We start from the raw sequence: 11,685 nt of genomic DNA, 5'->3' as shown, positions 1-11,685 counted from the left end.
CTGATTTCCACCAGCAGCACTCTGTGGCTCGAGCACAAGAAAGAAGGAGGCAGACAATGCAGGTGATCCAGGGCTGTGGATTAGTGGTACGAGATTGACGAAAGGATAGGGGATAAATCTCCCTGAAATACTGAAGCTTAAATTCCAGACCATGAATAGTTCATATGGCATTTCCTTCTCTGGCTTTACTGACACTTCTAATGAGAGGCCATCTTAATTCTGGTCTAGACCTTCTGTCTTCAACACTGCTGACAACCAGGATTTGGCTCACTCTATTTCAAATTTCCATGACTCGTCCTGCATAGTAGCAGGAAGCAGCTGGGAAAGCATCATGACCTAGTGGATAAATCCCAGGCCTGAAAGTCAGAAGGACCGGGGTTCTAAGTCCTGTTCTGCCACTTGTCTGCTGTGTGACCTTGGGCAAGGCACTTCATATCTCTAGGCCTGTTGCCTCATCTGTTAAATGGGGATGAAGACTGTGAGCCCCTGTGGGACAGAGACTCTGTCCAACCTGATTAGCTTGTATCTACCCCACGGTTTAGAACAGTGCCTGATGCGTAGTAGGGTTTAAGCAATACCATTAGCAGTAGTAGTAGTGTATCAGGAGAGCGACTGCTTAATTTGGGCTGGGTCATGTAAGGGCTCAGCTCTAGGCCCTCTGTGCAAGGAAGTTCATAGCCCTAGCACCTCTGGACTTGCGACATGACATGATAGGTCTGGAATGCTGGGCAGTGCCTTCTGTGAGTCCTGGGGCATCTTTCTTTACAACACAGCACTGACATCCCAAACTGCTTACTTCTAGATGCAGATATTCATTGTCAGAGGAGCAGAGGAGCATGAAATGAAAGATAATTTGTTGCATGGAAAACTTTCAGTCACTCCTTACAGGAAGGGGAACCCTCCAGGCTCAGATAAAAAGACAATATTTGAAAAGAAAGCTTTCAAGGGAACATTAACAAAGCCCAGGTGACAACTAATCCACTCTAGACTGTGAACTGGTTGTGGGCAGGGAATGTGGCTGTTTGTTGTTGTACTCTCCCAAGTGCTTACTTTTCTGCATACAGTAAGTGCTCAATAAATACAATTGAATGAATGAATAATTCTCAATATAAAGGAGTTTCTTATATTGAAACTTATAAATGGTTTCTTGTATATATTTAATATCTCTCCTTAAACAATTCAGAAAGGAAACACTAGTAATTATTTATGAAATTGAATAAAGGAAATAAAAATAATGAAGGCATGTGAAAATAGTAAACTCAGGTCTTCAAAAACACTGAAGCAATTTGGAATTCAATATATGAAGCTTAGCAACAGATAACTACAGAAATAATTTAAGCAACACACAATAAAATATTAAATATTCTTAGTAGATGTTTCAATAACTCTGCTTTGTGAATTTAACAATCTATATAAGCATTAAATAAGACATAACCTAAAAAACGGTTGTGAAGTGAATCAAAATGTAATTTCATGATTAAAACAAGGAAATGTCTGCTAAATATAACACTGAATATGATTCATTCATTCATTTAATCTTATTTATTGAGCTGTTACTGTGTACAGAGCTCTGTACTAAGCCCTTGGGAAAGTACAATATAATAACAAACAGACACAGTCCCTGCCCACAAAGAGCTTGCAGTCTAGAGGACGAGTTTACAGTCTATGGGATGAGCTTACAGTCCAGAGCTTACAGTCTCCAGTCTCCAGTCTTGTCATCTTGAAATAATGAAAAGATGACCAATTTCCCTTCTCTTGAAATGTAAATAAGATTAATACCACAGGCCAAAATTCAGACAAATTTAGGGAGGTAATGTTGTCTAATGGAAAGAGCTTGGAGACCCAGGTTCTCATCCCAGCAATACCACTGGCCTGCTGTATGACCCTGAGCAAGCCATTAAGCTCTCTGTACTTGTTTCTTCATCTGTAAAATGGAGATAAGACATCTGTTCTCTTTGACTCTTAGATCAAAAGCCCCACATAGGACAGAGTTTATGATGTATTTGAATATCTTAGCTCTTCCCAGTGGGTAGCATAGTAGTTGGCACATAGTAAATAATAAATATCACAATTGGAAATCCTTCTTTAGGCACTAATTGACCTCTCTGGCCATGACCAAGTCATTTTGCCACAACTACCTTCACCTAGCCCCTCTCAGGATCGCGCCTGGAGAATTTCCATTACTCTACCAGTCTTGGCTACGAGAGGGAGAGGTAAGCAGAGTCATACCCATTCCATTCCTAGCTTGGCCAGTAGCTAGTGAGTGGAAGGAAATCTGCTGCAAGTCAAGACTCACCTGTGCTGGGCAGCAGCAGCACTGAAGAGCGTAAAGAGTGGAGATTCAAGTTTACTGCATGGAAGAAGGCAATGGTAAACCACTTCCTAATTTTTGCCAAGAAAACTCTGGATAGACTACCAGAACAATTGCAGATGGAGGTGGGGCATTCTGGGAGAGATGTGTTCATGGTGTCGCTATGGGTCAGAGATGACTTGACAACATAAGATGGATGTTCCACAAGAAGCAGCATGGCCTAGTGGATAAAGCCAGACCTGGGAGTCAGAAGGACCTGAGTTCTAACCCCAGATCTGCCACTTGTCTGCTGTGTGACCTTGGGCAAGTCACTTCACTTTCTCCGTGCCTCAGTTACCTCATCTCTAAAATGGGGATTGAAATTGTGAGCCCCATGTGGGATAGGGAAGGTGTCCAACCCGATTTGCTTGTCTTCACCCCAACACTTAGTACAGTGCCTGGCACATAGTAAGTGCTTAACAAATACCAAAATTATTATCATTATTAAGATGGATTTTCTTCATGCACTTTCATATTTTAAATATTAAAAATACTCCCAATCTGTTCCTTATTTTCAGTGAACTCCTATTACCCCTAGTTCAGGCCTTCTGTCAAAGAGAGAGAAAAGTACATGAGAGTGAAGCTGCTGCTCTTTACTGTGATAGAGTGAAACTGATATGCCAGAGGCTAGATACGCTTTTGCAACTGAAGGAAACTCCCAACACACAGAGATACAGTAGTTTTATTACAAAGTGCGTGTACTGTGGAATGAATACATCCATCCAAGATTAGTGGGATCACAGTTTAAGGAAATGTAAAATCTAATTGGGCAGCACGGTTTTCTTTTCCTCAGATCTTAACTTCAATCAGGTTACATATTGGCCTTCAAAAAATTCAAAAATAAAACTCTGCCACCTCCCATCTCAGTTTCCGTCAACTCAGAAAATTTTCCTTGGCTATGCTCATATATGGCTGCCCATTTTAATAACTGTGGTTTTTGCTAGGTGCTTACTGTGTGCCAGAAACTGTACTAAGCGCTGGAGTGAATATAGGCAAATCATGTTGACACAGTCCCTGTCCCACATGGGGCTCACAGTTTCAATCCCCATTTTACAGATGAGGTACCTGAGCACCAGAGAAGTGAAGTGATTTGCCCGTGGTCACACAGCAGACTAGTGGTGAAGTCGGTATGAGAATCCATGACCTTCTGACTCCCAGGCCGTTGCTCTATCCAGATGCTGAAGATGGTGAGATTCTAGCCCAGGATTGATCTTATTTGAGCATATGCATTTTGTTATAATCATGGGGAGTTGCAGGCTGTTGTTGATTCATTTGACCTTTTGCACAATATGTTTTAAATTTTTTAAATCAACCCATCCAAACTGCTATCACACTCACCTTGCTGATCTCCCTGACTCCTGTCTCTCTCCTCTCAGTCCCTATTTCACTCTGCTGCTTGGATTGTTTTTCTGGAAAAATATTCAGTTCATATTTTCCCACTCTTCAGAAACCTCCAATGGTTTCCCAATCACCACCTTGTCAAACAGAAATTCATTATCATCAGCTTTGAAACGCTCAATCAGTTCAATCCATCCTACTTTTCCTTGCTGATCTCCTACTACAACCTAATCCACACATTCTCCTTTGTATATCAATCTCTTCTACTCTGCTGCCAACCCCTTTCCCACATCCTCCCTCAGGCCTGGAACTCCCTCCTCCTTCATATAAAACAGATCACTTCTTTTCCCACCTACAAAACCCTCTTAAAATCACATCTCCTCCAAGAGTCTTCTCTAACTAAGCCCTCATTTCCTTTATCTGCCCACTCCCACTTTTGACTACGCACTTGGTTAAGAACCCCTTAAGCAGTTTTCACCCCATTCCACACAGCACTTATGTCCTTATGCTTTACCATATCCCCTATCTGTAATTTATTTTAATGTCCATCTGCCCCTGTAGACTGTACATATCTTGTGGGATGGGATCACGTCTACTAACTCTATTATACTGTACTTTCCCAAGGGCTCTGAACACAGCACGTGTTCAGTTTAAATGCCACTGACTGATTTCTGATCTGACTTGGTTAAATAGGTCTTGATAGTGTCTCTCTCCCACACCCATAATCATTTCTTATAGCTGGTCCCTCATGCAACTTGGCTTCTAAGATGTCATGTTCACTTTCTTGATGGTTTGGATGCCACTATTTATTTCACTGGTTATACTGATAGCTTAAGTAAGAAGACTATTAGGTGGCTTAGGAGAATAGCAGGCTGAAATATCTAAGTTTGGCAAAGGTGGAGAAAGGGAAAGGACCACAACTATGAATAAAGACCTGAAAATGGAAAGGAGGTGGGGATACTATTGAACCACCAAGCCATTTCTGAAGGGATGCCTTCCAAGAGCTTCTTGACCAGTTTCACCCCAGAAAGAGAGGGAGTGGGGGCGGGGAGGGGTTGCTTGCATTCCAACCTCAGAAATTCATTTACAATTCAAATTTCAGTTCTACATATTTTCTGCCTTCAAATGCCCCGATTTGGAGAACATGAAGGATGGAGTGTACATAGGAATAGAGGGAGGTTCCTTAGCAACCAAGTCAAAGATTCTGGAACACCTTAAGTATTTACATTGGCAAATGCCAATGTCCTCCTCTTTCCCATCAGTGATGTCTTTACCATCCCTGTACACAGCACCAGTATTGTCCTTTCCTCACAAACCTGTAACCTTGGTGTGGGATGGAGAACTTTCTCTATGAGCTTCCTGCAGTCAGTCCCAGTGTGGAGATGGTAGACTAACCCGTGATGTCTTTTAACCCCTGATGTCTTTTATGCCTCTGTGGAGACACTTGGGCTTCTGCCATAGGGTGATGGCAGAGTAGGAACTTGGGGAATGTTGAAAAAAAAGTCCCCAAATTGTGTTAGAACAAAAGTTGGGTTGGGGGGCTTTAGGGTCCAGGGGAGGCTGACCAGTGTTCAGGCACTCTTGCAGTGACTCTGAGAGCTCTTTCAACCATTATTTAGGTCTGAGAACGTCTAGTAATTCCACACTGGCCTCCAAAGATCATTTAGGTTCTGCTGCCACTTCATGAAGACGTTACTGGTCATGTTGGACCTGAGAGTGCCTTTCTGATTCACCTGTAGCTTCCAATAAAATCTCACAATGAGTTGACAATCTAGATGATGATACAGACATGGATATAAACAAATAAAATATGGATATGTACATAAATTCTGTGGAACTGAGGGAGTGGTGAACAAAGGGTGAAAATCCAAGTCTAGGAACATCATCTTTGAGTCTGGACAACTATTGTTCTGGAAGCACGACCAACAAACTAAATATGTTTGAAACTAGAGACCAGAGATACAAAACCAATCCTATGGAATTCTTATTTGTACTTATAAAAATGCTCAGCATGAACTCCTAATGGAAGTTTTGTCCACCTATTCCATGAAGCGTGGAATGAGGAGATACAGTTTCTCTCAGTACCAAGTTAAGTGTGTGATATGAAGCATGTTATTTTTTTCAGTGGTTTTTATGCCTTGTTTCATTTGGAGACTGAACTAGCATTTTGAAAGGTCATTAGCAGTGAAACCAATACTTTCCTCTCTAACACATTATTTTGGTATCTAGAATTACCCCAATCCCCCAAATTCCAACTCTTAAAAATCCAATTTAGTTGGCTTCTTTCAAAAAAAAATTCATCCTCAGGAGGTGTGCCAACCCACACAGGGTAAGTACATTTTAAATTCCGGATGCAAATGCAGAATTGAATGGAAACCTTTGCTTGTTCTGTGCACACATTGCCCAGGAAACTCCACAGGAAATCTCTGCATGCCAACAGAGACAATAACATGGGTTTTTTTGGGAACACATAGACCTCTATTACTGAAATATTTATGCACCTTGTTCATCCATGAGAGATTAAGGAGATACAGGAACTCACTCTCATAATCAGTAGAAGTTAGTAGTAACAGCAGCAGCAGGAGTAGTAGCAACAGGATTTACTGAGTTCTCATTTGATGAAGTACTAGACATTTGGGATGTACTGAACAGTCAAGTGATATGTTCTCTACCCACAAGTAGCTTGCATTCTAATGGGCGAAACAAACAAAAAATATTTACAACACTCAAATACATTGAGCTGATATACTTGAGTGCTATTTAGGATGTAAATACATTCAAATGTGTTAAAGATAAGGAAAGGAATGACAGGGTTCAGAGTGGAAATTAATTGGAATTGATTATCGGAGGAGGTGGGATTTAGGAAGACTCTGAATGTCAGGATAGCTATGGTCTGTTTGATATGAGAAGGAAGAAAATCTCAAGCCAGATAAACTGCGGGAGTGAGAGAATGGTAGTGTGAGAGTTGAGAGTAAAGTAAAAATAGATAATTGGCTTAGGATAAGCGAAGGCGGCAGGTTGGAGAACTTCAGGTGAAGATAGCAGAAAGATAAGGTAAAGCCAGAAGGGAAAGAACACCAAAGTTGAATGTGAGATGTTTCTGTTTGATGCGAAAAGATACAGTGAACCTGTGGAGGGTTTTGAGGCGAGTAGAGATGTGGGCCAAGCAATGTTTCAGGGTCACTGGTAAAACTGGCCCGATATTCTGTAATTGATATTTTTCCAGGCACTGTCTTTGAGTGCTTTATTTTTAAAGTTTATCAGTGACAACCGTGCTCCTCTCAGACTCGCTCGCTCTTAGATAATCCACTGAATTGATTAAGATGCACTGAGCTCATCATAGCTTTACTTTTATTGCTGTTAAACTATTTTCATTATATATTTGTCTTTAAGATTTTCTAAACAGGTTTTTTATTTCTTACAGCCAATTTTTTTTGGGGGTGGGGCTTTTTAGCATAATGCATTACTTAAAACCAAAATGATTAAATAACCTGAATAAAAGGAGCAGAATCCACAATTCCAGATGTCTAATCATTGCAAAATCAGCAAATTGATAGTGTTTGACAATTAGTCTGAAAACCTACATGCAACCAAAAATCAACATTGAAGACTCAGAGATAAATGCTGTCTTTGAATTCCATTAGTAGGTAGCACATTGTATATAAAAAGAGAGAGAAAATCATCTTTGGGAGTCTCAGAAGCACAGAGTGACACCCAAGAGTGACACCAAATCTCTATCCAGATTCAGCCCAATAGGGATACTGTAGTTTCCAAACTTCTTTTTGGCTGAGACCCGGATGCCACATTTGACTAGAGTTCTACTAAATCACCTACATACAAGGGAAGACTGAATATCACCAACAGTGACTTTTCCTAACACAATCAGACCACTAAGCTTTTAAGCAATGATCATGTCACATACTAGGGAAGCAAGATGGCGTGGTGGATAGAGCACAGGCCTGGGAGTCAGAACATCATGGGTTCTAATCTTGGCTCCCCGACTTGTCTGCTGTGTGACCTTAGACAAGTCACTTCACTTTCCTGGGCTTCAGTTCCCTCATCTGTAAAATGGGGATTCATTCATTCATTCAATAGTATTTATTGAGCGCTTACTATGTGTAGAGCACTGTACTAAACACTTGGGATGTACAAATCGGCAAAAAATAGAGACAGTCACTGCCCATTGATGGGCTTACAGTCTAATCGGGGGAGACAGACGAAAAAAACAATAGCAATAAATAGAATCAAGGGGATGAACATATCATTAACAAAATAAATAGGGTAATGAAAATATATACAATTGAGCCAACGAGCACAGTGTTGAGGGGAGGGGAAGGGAGAGGGGGAGGAGCAGAGGGAAAGGGAGGAAAAGACAGCTTAGCAGAGGGGAGGTGAAGGGGGGTAGAAGGGGAGCAGAGAGAGCAGAGGGAGCAGAGGGAAAAGGGGAAGCTCAGTCTGGGAAGGCCTCTTGGAGGAGGTGAGTGCTAAGTAGGGTTTTGAGGAGGGGAAGAGAATTAGTTTGGTGGAGGTGAGGAGGGAGGACATTCCAGGATAGCGGTAGGACATGGCCCAGGGATCGACGGTTGGATAGACGAGAACGGGGGATGGTGAGGAGGTGGGCGACAGAGGAGCGGAGAGTGAGGGGTGGGCAGTAGAAAGAGAGAAGGGAGGAGAGGTAGGAGGGGCAAGGTGATGGAGACACTTGAAGCCTAGAGTGAGAAGTTTTTGTTTCATGCGGAGGTTGATAGGCAACCACTGGAGGTTTTTAAGAAGGGGAGTGACATGCCCAGAGTGTTTCTGCAGGAAGATGAGCCGGGCAGCAGAATGAAGAATAGACTGGAGAGAGGAGAGACAGGAGGAAGGGAGATGAGAGAGAAGGCTGACACAATAATCCAGCCGGGATATTATGAGAGCCTGTAACAGTAAGATAGCCAATTGAGTGGAGAGGAAAGGGCGGATCTTGGCGATATTATAAAGGTGAGTCCAGCAGGTTTTGGTGACGGATTGGATGTGTGGGGTGAATGAGAGAGCCGAGTCAAAGATGACACTGAGGTTGCGGGTTTGAGAGACGGGAAGGATGATCGTACCATCCACAGTGATAGGGAAGTCAGGAAGAGGACAGGGCTTGGGAGGGAAGATGAGGAGCTCAGTTTTGGTCATGTTGGGTTTTAGATGGCGGGCGGACATCCAGGTAGAGACGTCTTGGAGGCAGGAGGAGATATGAGCCTGAAGGGAAGGGGAGAGGACAGGGGCAGAGATGTAGATCTGTGTGTCATCTGCATAGAGATGATAGTTGAAGCCATGAAAACGAATGAGTTCACCAAGGGAGTGAGTTTATATGGAGAACAGAAGAGGGCCAAAAACTGACCCTTAAGGAACCCCAACAGTTAGAGGATGAGAGGAGGAGGAGGAGCCTGCCAGGCTTGAAAGAGAAGAATATGCCCAAGTGGAAGTGGCAGGTTAGGACTGCTCAGAGAAAAGGGTAGCAGAGTTAAAACTTCCCACCATTGGCCATAGTCATAGGTACTAACTCACTGGACCTGGGGATAATTTGCCTCTAAGGACCAGTCACCATGGAGCAAAGATTTTACTTTCACTTACCTGATCCTTGAGCCAGGCATGAAGTCAGAGCCAGGCTTAATCACTCCATTGACCTGGCGGGGAGCTCATTTTGGATGCAGTCCAAATCCCACATGAGCCCACTGTGGACGGGGATTGTCTCTCTTCGTTTCTGAATTATACTTTTCAGGTGCTTAGTAAAGTACTCTGCACACAGTAAGCTTCAATAAATATGACTGACTGAATGAATGAGGCACAAAGTATTAATCCCCACTTTACAGCTGAGGTAACAGGAAAGTTGAGTGACTTGCCCAAGTTCACCCAGTGGAACTGGGATTAAAACCCAGGTCCTCTGACTCTCAGGTCTGTGCTCTTTCCACTAAGCCATGCTACTTCTCATATGTACGTCAGTGCTGTGGGGTTGGGGGGCGGGGTGAATACAGATGCAAATGAATCTCCTCTCTTTTCCTTTCCTCCTCTTTCAACTCTTTTTCCTCCTTCCCTTTCTTCTTTTCTCCCCCTATCATTTTCCTTCTCCCCTTCAAAGCCCAGCTCGTTAATGGGTAACCCATAATTTTACCTGGTCATCAAAATGAAAGGTGGCACTCCTATCTTAATAAGAAACACATCACTGAAGTTTCTTGATGTGCATTTTTAGAAGGAGTAGGAATCCTCTTCCACGGTCCCCAATTTGAGAATGCTTACAGAGGCTTTTGACTGACAAAAAAAAGTGAAAATTTTGGATGGAAAGATATTTAACTGACATTTAAATTTAAAAGCATGTACAAGATGGAGGCTATCATTCTGTTTTGTTTTCCACTCCAACCTATCCATTACTTTTCATATTTAAATGAGGACAGTTTTAAAAATAGATTTCCATTTCAGCTGGAATCAGAGTTCCTGATACTGATAACAAATAACCTTATTATTTTGTTGTGGTACATGATAAGAAATGCCATTAAACATTAGGATATGCTACAGACTGAAAAGCAGCATCAAAAGTAAATAAATGAATAGGACATTCTGCATACCAAATACCATTAGGTTTTATTTTCACATTTGAGATTTTTTTTCCCAGTTGAAAAGCTAGAGCAAAGATTTACTTAACTTCCACTCATGAGGAAAAATGAAAATAACTGAGGAGATGTTTAACAGTCTCACCAGGAGGGCAAACACCTAGCCTAGGATTAAAAAAAAGGTGGAGGTATGAGAGTTTTAAATAAGACGCGTTACCTCTCCCATCCCCAAGAATCTGGTCAGATTCCTTGGCTCCAGCATGTGAATCTGTTATCTGTACTGCATATAACTTCCATCCATTCCCAGTTCTGATTTGTATCAGATGGTAGCAGGGGTAAAAATTAAATGTCTTCTTACTGGAATGGCCCAGCTTGAAAAACCACCACCAGTGCCTCCAACACAGGCGTTACTTGGGGGTAGGCAGGCAAGACTGATTCAGCTCAGCACAAAGTAAGCCCTAAACAGATACCACAATTATATTGTTATCATTAGTATTGCTTTTATTAACATGTAACACCCTTTCCCCATCTCAGGACTGCACCTGGAGAGTTTCCAGTATTCTACCAGCCTCGCCTATGGGAGGGAGAATCAAGCGGAGGCATATCCATTCCATTCCTAGCTTGGGCAGTGGCTAGCAAGTGGAAGGCAATCTGCTACCAATTAAAACTCAACCATGCTGGGCAATGGGGGCATGGGAGAGAGTCGAGATCAGAGACTCAAGTTTACTGCGTGGAAGAAATGTTAAATCACTTCCGAATCTTTCCAAGAAAACTCTATGGATACACTACCAGAAATATGAGAGTAGATGGAGGTGGGGTGTTCTGGGAGAGATGTGTCCATAGAGTTGCTATGGGTTGGAGACAACTTGGCAGTTTAAGACAAATAAGACAACACTTTCCCATCTTTCTTAGAGAACTCTGCTCCCTGCAGTGTCCTCCCACTCATTGAAGCTCCCTGCTCCCCAGTCAAAAGCAAGAAGTTCACCTGGACGAATGTGGCTTCCCTCCAGAGCTCCTGTTTCATAATAGCATGGAACTGCCTGAACCCTAGATTTCCTACCACTTGTCCCCAACTGGGCTATAAGACATGGGCCAGCTCACTTTTCCCCGCTCAATCTCATTCATTCTTAGGAGGCTGGGGCCCTGAGCACCAAGGCGCTGGTGAGGCTCCGGATAGAATTTCTTCTAAGGGAACCATGAAGCTAATCCTACTTTACTCACTAGAAGACGCTGGAAACCACCATTTCTGCTTTCACGTAACACAAGAGTCATCCAAGATAATAAATCCCTTACAGACTTTACAATGTTCTGAATGTATTTTAAATCCAGATAGAATCCAATGCTATGTACTTCTGCAGAAACTTTTGCCAGGATTCCTAGCTGAGTTGCCTTGGAAAATGTGGAGTAGGAAAGCTATAAGGT

At 42.4% G+C, this 11,685-nt stretch overlaps 2 non-coding genes across 2 annotated transcripts; both read left to right on the top strand.

Annotated features, from left to right (window-relative positions):
- Positions 1 to 2,148: 2,148 nt before the first annotated feature.
- LOC114810582 lies at positions 2,149 to 2,286 on the top strand. Its single transcript, XR_003758278.1, has one exon. It is a non-coding gene; the product is annotated as a small nucleolar RNA SNORA7 (small nucleolar RNA).
- An 8,501-nt stretch (positions 2,287 to 10,787) lies between these two features.
- On the top strand, positions 10,788 to 10,925 carry LOC114810427. Its single transcript, XR_003758127.1, has one exon. It is a non-coding gene; the product is annotated as a small nucleolar RNA SNORA7 (small nucleolar RNA).
- The last annotated feature ends 760 nt before the right edge of the window (positions 10,926 to 11,685 follow it).

Source organism: Ornithorhynchus anatinus, chromosome 3 (assembly GCF_004115215.2).
Source record: "Ornithorhynchus anatinus isolate Pmale09 chromosome 3, mOrnAna1.pri.v4, whole genome shotgun sequence".
Classification (NCBI taxonomy): domain Eukaryota; kingdom Metazoa; phylum Chordata; class Mammalia; order Monotremata; family Ornithorhynchidae; genus Ornithorhynchus; species Ornithorhynchus anatinus.
This window is presented reverse-complemented; position numbering and strand designations above follow the sequence as displayed.